Genomic DNA, 15,822 nt, shown 5'->3' on the forward strand with positions numbered 1-15,822 from the left:
GGGATAGGAACCACTGTTTGGTTAATTATCTAGCACAATGAGGTACCGGTCCATGAATGCATGACTGGGGCTCCCCAGCAAAGTTGGGTTTGTCACTGGGAAATAGTTGCTGGGATTTTCAAAGGGGCATCCAATTCCCATTGAAAATCACTATCCACTTAGTCAGCCACTTTAGAAATCTCTTTTGACAAGGAACTCACAACCCTCAGTTTAGCAGGCCAATGCTCAAACCACTGAGCTATCCCTCCCCTCCCAAAATACTTTTTGAGAAGCTGAATAAACCTTTTTCCATCTGAAAGGTGATCCTTCACTGGTGTGACTGGTCACGGGCATAGCAGGTTCAAAGACAGATTGGGTCCTGCCCTAATTCTATCCCATGCCAAACTGGTGAACAGGTGTGAATAGGGAACAAGGGGTCAGGCGGTGGGCCAGAAGAGGGTGTGCACATGGGTGGGAATCCTGCCATCCAACCCTCAGTCCACAAATTGAGTACACTGGAAACAATCCCTATGCATTGGATTACTCTTGCTCCATTGAAGAATTAATGAAGATTCACTCCTGAGGTCAATGGATGGAGGGCTATGTTTTGAAAGGAATTTAGGTGCCTAAAGATGTGCACGGGCACTTAGACACCTAACTTCCATTGCAATCAATGAGAGTTAGGTGTCTAAATGCCTTTGAGGAACTGAGCGTTAATGGGATTGTCAAAAGTGCCTATTCAAGTTAGCCACCTACCATCCAATGGGAGTTAGGCACCTCATCAGTTTAGGTGCTTTGGAAAATCCCACTAGGCTGCATCTTTATGTGCCTAATCACCTTTGGAAATCTGACCTCAATGTTTACAATATCAAAGTGTGTGTGGGCACCTCGAGGTCTGGTTGCTGTTGCTCCTGCAGAGGATGTCTTGTGCATGAAGAGGGCATGACAGATACTTTGTGCTTTATTTTATTTTCCTGTGTTTCAAGACAATGAAACACTTTCAAACTCGACTGACTCAGGGAAACAAATCTTCTGAAAAAGGAAAGGGTTTTTTAGCCCTTATTTTAAGAAAGTAAATGTAAAGTATCTTTAAGAAGGAAACGCAGTGTCGACTAGATTGCAGCCCAGAGCAAGAAAATGAAAAACTGGCATCTACAGTCCCTGATTTCCTAGGTCAAATTGGGCCAGATCCCTAGCAAGTGTAAACTAGCATTGCTCAATTCAAATCAGTGCTGATTTACACAAGGTGAGGATCTGGGCCATGTGGTTTGACCACGGTTGTGATTCTCTCAGCTCCTCTGAAAATCAGACACATACTGTGTACACATAGGACAAGATTCTGATCAGTGGCGTTATCCCTGTGTCAAATCAGTGCAAGTGAGTGGATGATCTGGCTCTGATGCTCTGTTTTGTGTTGGATCAACTGATTTTTAAGGAGAATTTTCCACTGAACTAACAGCAGGGAAAGAGACTATAAAATGGCTCCAATAATGCCAGCATGAGTCTGAGGGAGAGAGTGTGGGGGTGTGAGATATTTACCTGGAGTCACACAAATCAAAAACATAGAAGTGAATCAGAAATGCAGGCCCAGAACCTCAAAGGTATTTAGGTACCTAATTCCCACTGATTTCAATGGAAATTAAGTGCCTAAATACCTTGACAATCTGGGCCACAGTTCATAGTATTGAAGCAAAGTTCAGAATCTGGCTCTAAATCCATTGATTTAAGAGAGATAACTCTAGATTTACGTTGTGGTTACTGAGGTCAGAATTCAGACTTAATTCCATTGTCTTCACTGGGGTGACTCTGTGTTTACACTGGGATAATTGAGATCAGAAACTGACCACAAACCCTGATTAGAATGAAGTACAGTGGGTCCCCTTGAAAATGTGACAGCTTTGACTTACATAAATACATAAATGTAATTGTGTCAGTCCCGAGATATCAGAGTGACAAGGTGGGTGAGGTAATATCTTTTATTGGACCAACTTTTATTGGTGAGAGAGACAAGCTTTGGAGCCGCACAGAGCTCTTCTTCAGGTCTAAGAAAGAAAGAAAGAAAGAAAGAAAGAAAGAAAGAAAGAAAGAAAGTGCTTCTCCAGCCTTTATCTGTTATATTTAGGCTTTTGGGGCCATAGACTCTCTTTAGTTTCATCTTAAGTACAGAGACTGGCATTTTGTTGGTCCTTAGCAGATGATTGAAAGTAACAATCTGAAGAGTTTAACACGTTTTCATATTTGGGCCTACAAATGTATTCTCATTGTGTGCTCCACTGTAAAAAGTATTGGAAAGTTCCACAGACGCGACAATAACTTATCGTAACAAATGTTGATGGAAAAAGGTAAGACGGAAAGGCTGAATTTCTCCAAACAGAAAGGTGTCCTGATATAACTCCAGGACTGTGTTAAGATCATGCCTGGTAATTAAGACAGTGTGGGTTTGATAATTCAGTGAACCAAAATGGTTGTACCAAAACTAGGCCTAACTGGTGGACAAAAAAAAAGGTGGATCATCCTAATTCTGAGCAATGTCCTGACTAGATCTAGATGGAGAGAGGAAGCCAGATGACACTGCCACTAGCTCCAGTTAAATCCCAAATACAACCTGAGATATGAGATTCTCTCTCTCCTTGTGATGTGTCCTTTTTTCTTCCCCCACCTTATTTCTCCTCTTTCCTATCCTTCTCCTTTTCCCTCCTGCCTAATGAGATTCTGGCTTAGTTGGCCAAGATTGTATCTTTTCCAACATGACTGTAGACTTGTGACCCAGAAGGGGAAACTAACAGCAATGCCCAAAATAGCCCAATCCTCGCACAAGCTGGTCAAGTGTCAGAGGGCATTTCTACACTGGTGTAAGGCAGGAGGCAGGCAGCAGAAAGCGGAGGAAGCCGGCAATCACTCTCTGGGCATTAGAGAGGGAAAGGAGGCAATCCAGGGGGAGAAGAGAAGCCCTGGGATCCTGGCTCTGAAGGAAGGGTGTACCCAGAAGGGTGATGGAGCGGAAAACCTGAGAGAGGCAAAGTAGGAAAAGGCTCAGGGAAATGGCAGCAAGGTTTGGGACAGAGCAGCCCCTGGCTGCTGATGAGAGGGTCCCTGAGCAGGAACCTGGAGTAGAGGGCAGGCCCGGGTTCCCCTACCAGCCCCGGGGGAAGTGGCATTGCCTTGGATTGCAATTTTGAGGGATTTAAGAAATCAAAATCCCCAATACTGACTCTTGTTGACTCTTGTCCTCAACAAGGACAAGTGTAGAGTCCTGCACTTAGGACGGAAGAATCCCATTCACTGTTACAGACTAGGGACCGAATGGCTAGGAAGCAGTTCTGCAGAAAAGGACCTGGGGGTTGCAGTGGACGAGAAGCTGGATATGAGTCAACAGTGTGCCCTAGTTACCAAGAAGGCTAGTGGCATTTTGGGCTGTATAAGTAGGGGCATTGCCAGCAGATCGAGAGACGTGATCATTCCCCTCTATTCGACATTGGTGAGGCCTCATCTGGAGTACTGTGTCCAGGTTTGGGCCCCACACTACAAGAAGGATGTGGATAAATTGGAAAGAGTCCAGCGGAGGGCAACAAAAATGATTAGGGGGCTGGAGCACATGATTTACGAGGAGAGGCTGAGGAAACTGGGATTATTTAGTCTGCAGAAGAGAAGAATGAGGGGGGATTTAATAGCTGCTTTCAACTACCTGAAAGGGAGTTCCAAAGAAGATGGATCTAGACTTTTTGCAGTGTTACCTGATGACAGAACAAGAAGTAATAGTTTCAAGTTGCAGTGGGGGAGGTTTAGGTTGGATATTAGGAAAAACTTTTTCACTAGGAGGGTGGTGAAGCTCTGGAATGGGTTACCTAGGGATGTGGTGGAATCTCCTTCCTTGGAGGTTTTTAAGGTCAGGCTTGACAAAACCCTGGCTGGGATGATTTAGTTGGGGATTGGTCCTGCTTTGAGCAGGGCGTTAGACTAGATGACCTCCTGAGGTCCCTTCCAACCCTGATATTCTATGATTCTATGACTATTCAAGCTGGAAATTCATTCTAGATGTGGCTATGGCAGTATTATAGCCATAGGTATCTCCAGCTGCTGATGTGCCTCTGATTTATACAATGTGAAAGAGCTTCATCAGGAGACAAGGAGACAGGCCTGCTCCAAAAGTGAAGGCCAAAAGTATAAGTGGGTTCAAAAAAGAACTAGATAGGTTCATGGAGGATATGACCATCAATGATTATTAGCCAAGATGATTAGGGATGTAACCCCATGCTCTGGGTGTCCCTAGCCTCTTACTGCCAGAAGCTGGGACTGGATGACAGAGGGTGGATCATTCAGAATGTCCCTGTTCTGTTCATTTCTTCTGAAGCATGTGGCAGTGGCTACAGTCAGAGACAGAATACTGGGCTAGATGGACCATTGGTCTGACCCAGTATGGCCATTCTTATGCTCAAAATACCTTAAAACCCAGATATTAAATCACTTTCCTTAGAGATGGGAGACCTAACTTCCCATCTCTGCTCCCCGTCAGGCAGAGAGGGAAACTAATCAACGGTCTCCGACATTCCAAGTGAATGCCCTCACTGCTAAGTTAAAGGTACTGGGGAGGCACTAAGGTTCCCTGAGCTGCTTTGTGAATTTACACTTTTGTTCACCTCCAGGTGAAACCATTTGTTGAATTTCTGTCCAATTCACAAATAGTATGCGGTGGACCAAAGTTGCAATTTTCGGCTATTGTCTGAAAAATGTCTCCCAGCTCTATACAGGGTAGCTACTCCTTTGTCTCATCTCCTATTCTGTCCTGACATCTGACAGAGTCTATCTGCTCTTTTCACATCTCTTAACCTGTGTATCCACCTATCGGTGATGCCTAAGGATGGCCAGGTATTTCCCATGCTGTCTCCTCTGCTGCCCTCTAGTGGTTATTAGATAGTATGATTAGGCTCTTCAAAGGAGTGTCAGGGAGATGAAATGATTTGGTATTTGGGTTTCTAGCTCCTTAGGCTGCTTTGAAAATCTGAGCCTAAATACCTGCCTTTGTATTGGCTGTCCCTGAGATTTGAATACCCAATTCACTCTGGCTCTTTTGAGACTCCAAGCCTCAGTGATCTCATTCTTATGCATTACAGAGTGTTGCTTAAGGGCTGACACAGCACAATGTAACTAGGAGCTTTTTACAGTGAGTGAACTTCAGGGATCTTGTCCCCAGGGAACAGGACAACATTTAATCAGCTCTCAAGAAATCTGCTCTTTGTCTTGGAGTCAGCCAAAGAAAGGCTCTTTGCTTCACTCTCACTGATAAACTTACATACCCTGAAGGGTTTCGCTGCTCTGGGTAAAGAATATTCGATCTCCTTGTATGCTGTATGCAGAGGCAGAGAGAGAGAGATTAGACGGAGAGATCAGTAAGAAGGTAGAAAACAGACTAAGAAAACAGAAAGAGGAGATCACAGGTCAGAATGATCTCACCAGATTTATAATCCACTTTTAAGGGAGGTGAGTTGATTCACATCTTATTCCTTCTTAATCTTTTTTTTTTACCCTTTACATTTGAAAGGGTAAGATTCTGCTCTCCTTATCCAGGGTGAGTCTCTCTGCAGATTCCCATTGACTCTATGAGACTTCTGCCTGGATGCAGCAGTGTGTTCACAGGACAGGGAGTCAGTTGCCGCACCGCAGAGGCCCTGGTTGGCAACACATTGATTTGAATCACCCATCTCTCTCTCGGCAGCACTGAGACAATTGGGATCAGTCGGTGCAAGTAGCAGTATAATCTATTTTTGGTGTGTGTGTGTGTGTGTGTGAAGGCAGTGTTTCTCAACCTATTTGATATGAGGGACCAGTTTGCTGCCTTCCTAAACTGTGTTAGGGGGATCTTAGGGACCAGTGCAGGCCCACAGACTGGTCATTGAGAAATACTGTTAGGAGGTGGCAAGGTTAGGGGCAGGACATTCTCTGGAGCAGGGGTTTAGCTTTTGAATTCACTTTGCACAGAATCTGCCTCTGTTGACATTCAGGTTTGAGCAGAAGGTCCGTCTCTCTGCTTAGGCATTTGTTTGATTGGCTTCATTGCCATTTTCACTAAAAATCAAGTTCAAAATAGCCACTCACTTCCATGGGGACAGGATAGATTCTCTTCTGTATGAAGAGCCTGATATTCAGACATGCAGGATACTGAGTCAAAAGTCCCATTGGGTGAGATTTTCAAAGGAACTGAACTGATTTAGTTACAAAAGTCCCATTAATTTTCAAACAGACCCCACTTTCCAATTTAGGTCACTGTACCCAGAGGATGTTTGCTGGACACACAGACTTATTATGATTTTTATTATTCTCCTTCACTATTACATAATGGGGATTTTCAAAAATAAAATAGATTTCAAAACATACAAGATCTTTAAGCTTAAAAAGGGGAAGCTACTGTCTAATATGTATCCCCAGGAGTCATCAATAAATCCTGATGCCAAACTTACTCTGTTGTAGGTTTGGATAGTCTGGAGTTCTGTTAAACCCTCCGCAGAATTTCTGCTTTTTAGATGCTCAAATACATTTGTTCTCCTTTGACTTTCCTTAAAATCCTGACAATGCCGGTGATTGCTGTCTGCCGGAGGTCACTGACTATGATGTCTCGCATTCCTAACATGTTCTTGTTGTGTATTTGGTTGTCATGGGTTTTGTTACTATGGCAACTGAGTTAGACTATTAAGGGATAGCTCAGCCGGTTTCAACCGGCTGAGTGAGCTCTCTGTTTCTGTAAATAAAATGGAGGTTTTGGTTAGCTGTCTGCTCTCTGGCCTCAAGTGATTGCTTCCTACACTGGCTGCCCCTAGGACATAACACTGGCGACGAGGGTGGGATCCTGGTGCTGCTCCAGTAACAGAAGGAAGTAGAAGTCAAGGTAAAGACCAAACAAAGAAAAAAAGCTGCTTGTTTGCACTGACTGTGAAAGTGAAACTAAAAATCATGGCTACTCTGACCAGGCCCCTGGAGCCTTTTGATGAGAATACAGAGCAGTGGTATGTATATACTGAGCGTTTTGAGCTTTTTGGTATTGCAAATGACATTACAGAAGCGAAGAAGGTGCCAATATTCTTAACTGTTGTAGGGGCTAAAACCTACTCTCTGCTACGCAGCTTACTACACCCTGTTAAGCCTGAGACTAAATCTTACAGTGACATTGTGGAAATCCTGGGGTCTCATTTCTCCCCAAAACCACTGGTAATTGTTGAAAGATATAGGTTCCACAAAAGAGACCAAAAGGAAGATGAAACAGTTGTACAATTTGTAGCCATTTTAAAAAAGCTAGCAGAACACTGTGAATTTAAAGAGATGTTAAATGATGCCCTGCGTGACAGGTTAGTGTGTGGCCTCTGCAGTGAAGCTATACGGAAGCGCCTACTGACAGAGGCTCAGCTTACATTACAGAAGGCTGTTGATATTGCTGTCTCCATGGAACTGGCTACAAGGGAGGCACAATACATCGGTGCATCCCCTAGGGTGCAAAAAGTGTCACAAGAACTGACCCACAAAACGGTGCAGAGTCAAGAATGTTACCGCTGTGGTAAGCTGGGTCACCAGGCATCAGAATGCTGGTGTAAGGACCTGGTGTGTCAACACTGTGGCAAAAAGGGACACATTGAGTATGCCTGTAAACAAAAGAAAAAGAGGCCTGTGGTCTGGCCGACAAAAAGAGGAACCTTGCATACCCTAGAGCAGACCCAGGATGATCAAGGTGACACCTCCTCACAAGAGGAAGTGCCACTGCATGTTTTGTCTTTGGCAGCGGGCTCACATGAATACTGGGTAACCCCTTATTGGAGGGCAAACCTATAGGCATGGAACTAGACACCGGTGCAGCTGTCTCGCTGGTTCCTGAGACTGTGTATAAGGAAAAGCTACAGCATCTTCCGCTTAAGGCAACAAAAACTGTTCTGAAGACGTATACAGGTGAAGCTGTGCCCATGTTGGGCACTATTGATGTTAAGGTGGAGCTCAATGGACAGGCGGCTAAATTGCCACTGTTTGTGGTGAGAGGTGACTACCCAGCCTTAATGGGTAGGTCTTGGCTTGGGAAGATTCAGCTGAACTGGGCAGAAGTGCACCGGATGACTAAAGAAGAAACCAGTCTAACCCCTATACTAAGGAAACATGCTGCTGTTTTTGGAGATGATTTGGGAAGTATGAAGGGAATCACTGTGACATTGAACATTAAACCTGGCAGTCCACCAAAATATCTGAAAGCCCGAACTGTGCCATATGCCATCAGGCCAAAAGTTGAAGCAGACCTGGAGCGCCTGGTCACCAATGGAGTCCTAATACCAGTTACCCATAGCTCATGGGCCACTCCTATCGTTCCAATAGTGAAGAAAGATGGCTCTCTCCGGATTTGCAGTGATTTTAAAGTCACTGTCAACCCAGTGTTGTGTGCAGAGCAATACCCGCTTCCCCGCATCGATGACCTCTTCGCAGGCCTGGCTGGGGGACAAAAGTTCAGTAAAATTGATCTGAGTCAAGCATATTTACAGATGCACGTCGATGAAAAGTCCCAAGAGCTGTTGACTATTGTGACTCATAAGGGGCTTTATCGATACTGTCGCCTACCCTTCGGAATCACATTGGCTCCCGCCCTGTTCCAGAGGGCTATGGACCAGATCTTGTGTGGCTTGTCAGGAGTTCAGTGCTATCTGGATGATATCCTGGTCACTGGAAGAAATGAAGAGGATCACTTAAAGAATTTAGAGGCTACCCTACAAAGACTGGAAGAGTATGGCCTACGAGTTCGCAAAGACAAGTGTGAATTCTTCAAGCCCTCTGTTGAATATTTGGGACACATCATCGATTCTGCAGGTCTTCATAAGGCCCCTGCAAAAGTTAAAGCTATTGTGGAGGCTCCCCCACATCGAAATGTAAGCCAGCTACGCTCATTTCTAGGACTACTGAACTATTATAGAAAGTTCATCTCACAGTTAGCCACACTGCTAAAACCACTTCATGAGCTCCTTGGGCAGAACAAGGCCTGGAAGTGGACTGAAGCCTGTGATGTTGCATTTAACAAAGCTAAGGATGCATTGTTAAATTCTGAAGTTCTAACGCACTTTGATCCATCCTTACCCCTGCAATTGGCCTGCGATGCTTCCCCTTATGGAGTGGGAGCGGTCGTGTCACACATTATGCCTTCGGGAGAAGAAAGACCTATTGCTTTTGCTTCACGCAGTCTAAGCAAAGCAGAAACTAACTACGCCCAAATCGAACGTGAGGCATTAGGAATTGTTTTTGGAATTAGGAAGTTTCATCAGTACCTGTTTGGGCGAAAGTTTACTCTTCTTACAGACCATCGACCTCTGACATCAATTTTTGGACCCTACACAGGCATTCCCCCATTAGCTGCTAGTCGTATGCAACGTTGGGCATTGATACTTTCTGTACACACATATGAAATCAAATATCGGAAATCCACTCTGCACGGCAATGCAGATGGCCTCTCAAGGTTGCCTTTACCGGTCAAACATCAAGATAGTGCCCAAAAGGAAATCTTCTACTTTGAACAGGTAGAGAATACACCCATCACTGCTACTCAGATAAAGAAGGCAACCCGCGTTGACCCAGTATTATCCCAAGTTATGGACATGGTGATGCATGGAAAATCTCGACAAACCTCTCCGGTCTCACCCGACCTTGTTCCCTACGTGTCCAGGCGGACGGAGTTATCGGTCCAATCTGGTTGTTTGTTGTGGGGGAGGCGTGTCATTATTCCACCACCCCTGAGATCACAGATGTTAGAACAGCTACATTCCGGTCACTGTGGAATAGTGCGCATGAAGGAAATTGCACGAAGCTATTTTTGGTGGCCTAGATTGCACAGTGCTATTGAAGAGAAGGCAAAAGCTTGTATGTCATGTCAGAGTGTAAGAAATGCACCCCAGTGGGCACCCCTACACCCATGGGACTGGCCTGAAAACCCGTGGCAATGTATTCACGTTGACTTTGCTGGCCCCCTTGAAGGAAGCATGTTCTTGGTGGCAGTAGATGCCCATTCTAAATGGCCAGAAGTCTCTATAATGCAGTCCACTACTGCAGAGAGTACTATCCAAAAACTACGAGGACTCTTTAGTCGTTTTGGTCTGCCAGAACAACTTGTGAGCGACAACGGACCGCAGTTCGTCTCTCAGGAGTTTCAAAATTTTATGAAGGCAAATGGGATACACCACATCACGTCAGCACCATATCATCCGTCCACCAACGGATTAGCTGAAAGATTTGTGAAGACAATGAAAAACGCTTTGAAATCAGCAAAGGGACAACACTCCATTCAAAAGCGTCTGGATACCTTCTTACTTTCCTATAGAAACACACCTCATGCTACGACCCAGGCTTCCCCAGCCTTTCTAATGATGGGACGACAGCTGCGCACTTGCTTTGATCTGCTGAAACCTTCTGAACCCAGACAAACTGTGCAACATCAGCAGCAATATCAAGTAATCAGATGGGCACCCAGAGCAAAAGACCGAACCTTTAGCCCAGGGCAGCCAGTTTTGGCTCGGAATTATACTTCCAGAGCTAAATGGGTCCCGGCCACAGTCATCACTCAAACAGGACCTGTTTCCTATACAGTCCGGACTGCAGAGAATCTTACCTGGCGGCGACATGTAGATCTGCTGTTGCCAGGTCATGCCAGTCTTCAGGACCCATCTGCAGTTGAGGGGTCTGACTTCACCCCTCCTGGTGAGACACCGAATCATGAGTCACCTGTTCCTGACTGTTCTCCTCCATTACTGCCGGCAGCTGAGATACCCCTTTGTCCAGCACGAGCTGATACCACCTCCTCACCTATTCGTGCTGCGGACCCTGAGCCCCTAGTACTTTCGGGTGCAACAACACCAGAAGTTCGCCGTAATCCACCTAGAGACAGAAGGCCTCCTCATCGGCTGGATCTTTAGTTAGGGCGAACCCACGGTTATGGGGCAAAATAATCCCCAGGGTTTAGCCGGGAATGGAGGCAGTCTACCCTCCTTCTCTAGTTTAGTGTGTGTTTTATTTAGGGGATGTTCTTATTAGGGGGGGAGGAATATGTTGTGTATTTGGTTGTCATGGGTTTTGTTACTATGGCAACTGAGTTAGACTATTAAGGGATAGCTCAGCCGGTTTCAACCGGCTGAGTGAGCTCTCTGTTTCTGTAAATAAAATGGAGGTTTTGGTTAGCTGTCTGCTCTCTGGCCTCAAGTGATTGCTTCCTACACCGGCTGCCCCTAGGACATAACAGTTCTTGTGCTGCTCATGCAAACCCTGAAGGGTCACTTCAAGTGCTCCAATAATCACTCGGAACATCTTTGTTCCAGTTTTCCAAAATATTTCCTCTTCATGGCAAAGTTCTTGATACTTTGACATATTCTCTCCTTGTTTCTTTTTTATGTGTCTGTCTGCTGGTCTGGCAATATGAGCCAACATGTGCTTGTTTGTCTTCTTCTCCACAGCTATGTCCAGCCTCGTTGCTTGCACTGTTCGGTCTGTGACAATTGCCAGATCTCTTCATTCTCTAGAGCACTTTCAATTCGGTGGTTGTAATAGCGTATGGTTTGTTTAAATCCATACGTGCCACCGAGGCTCCAAGGGAGACACTTGGCAACCACATTGTATCCATTCATATCTTCTCTCCCAGCCAGGCTCCTGCAAGTGCTCAGCACAGGCTCCTCTGTCTCTTCATTTTTGGAACACATTCTGCAGTTTTGTCATTCAATTTTGCTTTGTGCATCGTTAAGCCATACTCATGTGCTCTCCTAATCATGTTCTCTGTCTCTCTTTTGAGGTATTTTTTTTAAAGCCGCGAGTTTGTTAATCCTCTCTCACTAATGGGTTTGATCCCTCTCCACCACTGGCTGTCCATTCATTTCTTTGTAAATCTTTCAAACCTTTCTTTGGCAATTAGCTTTCTCCATTCTTTCATGCTTTCTTGAGCTGCAATGCAGCTCAGTCATCGCTCGATATCGCGACCAGATGATCTTTAAACTGGTTGACTCTGCATATAATTTGATGTTATATTCTTCATTGTCAATTGCTTCCTCCACAGATAGCAGACCATTTCCTCCATCACATCATCAGATGTGAATCCTGTCCAAGTCTTGATTGATATTCAATGTTCTGTGCATCACCAGGAGCTTGGTTCTCCCTGTCACAAACTATCCTGGACATCTGTTCTTCAAACTTTTACTAAGGTGTTCAAGTGTTCTTAGACCTTTCAGCCAGAATCCATGCATTCTAGTCTGGGTGCTTTCCAAGTTTTCATTCCTCTCTGTACTTCATCTATTTCTTCCTTTGATATACCTATGTATTCCTCTATTGTGTGCTTTCAAAATTTTTCTCTCACATTTTTATCTAGTCTGCTGTCTGATTATGCTGTACATCCTCAGACCTGATATCATTCCAATAGCTCTGAAACTCCTTCACATTATTCATTGACTCTCTATTTTCTCCTGTTCTGCTTTTTAACTTTAATCAGATCAAAGAATCTCCTAGGGTCTCTCATGAAGAGTATGTTCTCTTGCTACTGACAAATTTGTTCTGAATATCTTCAAGCCGATGACTCTGAGCAATCAGCTTCTGTTTACATTGTTCCTTCACAACTCTCACATCCCTTTCATTCAGCTGATATTTCACCTCCAGGGCTATTCGCTGGTCTTTTCCCTTCAAATGATTTTTGTCAAATTCATCCAGTAGATTGGTATCTCAACACAAATACTTATTTTTTCTGGTTTATCCTTCATTTCCATGGAGCTTCTTGAATATAGGAAGTTTTCTGGTAGTTCATATCCTCAGATGCTTGATGTTAAAAGGAAGAGCTGCTATTGGCAGCTGTAGCATAAATGATATAATTCAGTTGGCTAGTACTTGTTGGCCTTACTGCTTCCTTGAGTGCTTCATTCAATACATGCATGATATCAACCAGTCTTTGCTAGTCTACAGATTTCATCCTTGGTAGCGTTGCTCAGTGCTCCATGTCTCTTACATTCTGTATGATCTCAATCAACAAATCATTTATATTTCCTGTAGTTTCTTCAGGTGCTGTTTCACTCATATTTGTCTTCAATATTTCTTTCATTTGTGGCTGCTATATGTCCTGTATCGTTGCTTCTACCAAATGTTACACACCACTAATCTCCTTTTTCAGGCTTTCAGTCTCCATTTGTGTAGATTCTCCTCTTTGGAAAAAGCTCTTCGCTGTCTGCTGAATCTATGTTTGGTCATTTCTTTTTTCTGTATTGTTATTGTTTCTCTCCTTCCACGTTGGAACATTTATTTTCTCCAGCTTCTCTCTTCCAGTTTTGCAAAAATTCATCACGATTGTCTTTCTTTAAAAAAAAAAAAATTAAAAGATCTGCTCTAGGAACAATTTTGAGGATGTTCTATGGCCTGTGTTATCCAGGAGGTCAGACTAGAGGATCACATGTATCCCTTCTGGCCTTAGAGTCTATAAATCTATGAGCCATCGGATCCCTTCTTGCTTTACACTACTAGACCATTTCACTTTTGTTGACAATGACATCCTATTTCTTAGGTTGTTTTGGCCATTGTATGAGATTGACTTGGGGTAACCCACCACCACACAACAAACCCTGCTGGGTAACAAGCCTGTGGACGAGCTAAGTTCTGATGATGTCCCTTTTATGCTGTTCATAAAAATGATTGATTTGCCTGTATTCTTCATATTGGCTTGGTTTGGCAGGCTATACCAGCTGGGTGCCAAACCAGTACGTCTAGGCCTTGGGTTTATTATTAATTAATTATTGTTATTAATTAATATTATTATTGAAATCCTATACATTTTAATAGGGATAAATCCAATAAGACAAAACAGATCTTCAATAGGGTTTTCAACAAAATCCTCTAAACAACCCCTACAAAATCTAACAGACGAAGAGATTGTTTTTATAGAATTGGTCAGATCCCCAGATTGTGCAAATTGGCCATAGCTATGCTGGAGTCAAAGGCCCAGGTCCCCAGATGGTGTAAATCAGCTGTAGATCCACTGCAGTCAGGGAGGCAGATTACAGAGCTAGCAGGCCAGAGAGAGAGAGAATGACTTTATAGCCTGATAGCAAAAGCACTTTCCCCCAATGCCAGAGACCCAGAATTCGGTCCCCCTTCTCCAATGCCTCTTTAATTATTTAACCCCAGTGGAACAGCTTCAACAGGAGAGACTGAGGGAGCCCCATATCACACTGTCCCATTCTCCCTGCTGAGCAGGGTTTTTGTGAATCCCAGTGGGGCCTGATTCTGGGATTTAGTCACCTAAAGTGGCAGTTAGGGGCCTAAATCCGTTGTGACTCTAGTCTATTTTGTTCATTTAAAACATGCATTTGGAGTAGGGCCCTCTTTACATTCATCCTACTGCTCGGATATTCACCACAGGCCACTTCAATTTACCTTTATTTTATGTGTTCCTTTCATTCTTGCAGGTCACAGTTTTCCTGAAAAAATATTAATGGAAAATCAAACCACAGTGAGTGAATTTATCCTCCTGGGACTTTCCAGTGACCCACAGATGCAGATTTTCTTCTTCCTGCTGTTTTTAGTTATTTACCTAGTCACCCTAGTGGGGAATGTAATGATCATGCTGGTCATAAGGGCTGATCCTCACCTACACACCCCCATGCACTTCTTCCTCTTCCATTTATCCTTTGTTGATATCTGCTATTCCTCAGTCACGGTGCCTAATATGCTGATGGATTTCTGAGCAAAGCAAAAAACTATTTCTGGTGATGGATGCATTGCCCAGATGTTCTTCTTTTTCCTCTCAGCTGGTACAGACATTTTCATTCTCTCAGCCATGGCGTATGACCGCTACGCTGCCATCTGTGACCCATTGCATTATGTGCAGACAATGAGCAAAGCGATCTGTGTTCAGCTGGTGATTGGTGCATGGACCATGGCCTTCTTAGGTGCCACAATTAACACAGTTTTTGCCCTCAAGTTGCATTTCTGTGGGCCCAATCAAATCAGCCATTTCAGCTGTGAGCTCCCTCTACTATTACAACTGTCCTGCACTGAGATTCTTATCAATCAAGTGCTGCTTCTCACATCTACTGTGATACTTGGGTTGAGCTCCTTCCTCCTCACACTGATCTCCTACATTCACATCATCTCCACCATCTTAAGGATACGCTCTGCGGAGGGCAGGTGCAAAGCCTTCTCCACCTGCAGCTCCCACCTGATTGTGGTCAGCTTGTTGTATCTGACAGCTCTTTTCCAGTACATAAATCCCAGCTCGGTCTCCTCTGTGGTGCTGGATGAAATATTTTCCATCCAGTACAGCGTCTTGACCCCCATGTTAAACCCCATCATCTACAGCCTGAAAAACAAGGAGGTGAAAAGGGCTCTAGGAAAAATGTGGGGAAATTCAAGTTTCTCAAGTAGCGATGATGTTTTTATATTTTATAAATAAGAACGCATGGAATGATGGATAACCATTGTTCTGGATGTTTTTCTGCTCAGATATCTCACTGACACTTTGGACCAAATCCTCAGTTGGGTCTCCTTCATCCAGGGTGAATGCTATAAACACCAGACTATACAGTCATTCATGCCTTCTCGCTCTTTCTTTCTTCTTCCCATCCCAATCTTGCTTTAATCTGGGACACTGACCACAATAGAGGTATGACTGATTGACACCAGCTGAGGATCTGGCCAAATCTGTACACAGAAGTTCTTTGTCTATTACACTCTTTGGTTCTTCTAGGGTATTTTCTTAAAAAACCTGTATTTAATATCTGTAGCATCTTATTGGATTGATCACTGTTAAAATCGCTAGGGTTTTCTAATAATACTAATCACTGGAGCCAATGGGTGTAATCCCTAGCTAGGGCTATA

At 44.1% G+C, this 15,822-nt stretch overlaps 1 pseudogene; it reads left to right on the top strand.

Moving 5' to 3' along the window:
• Positions 1-14,437: 14,437 nt before the first annotated feature.
• On the top strand, positions 14,438-15,397 carry LOC123346727 (annotated as a pseudogene).
• Positions 15,398-15,822: the final 425 nt, after the last annotated feature.

The sequence above is a fragment of the Mauremys mutica genome, chromosome 12 (assembly GCF_020497125.1).
Source record: "Mauremys mutica isolate MM-2020 ecotype Southern chromosome 12, ASM2049712v1, whole genome shotgun sequence".
Taxonomy (NCBI): Eukaryota; Metazoa; Chordata; order Testudines; family Geoemydidae; genus Mauremys; species Mauremys mutica.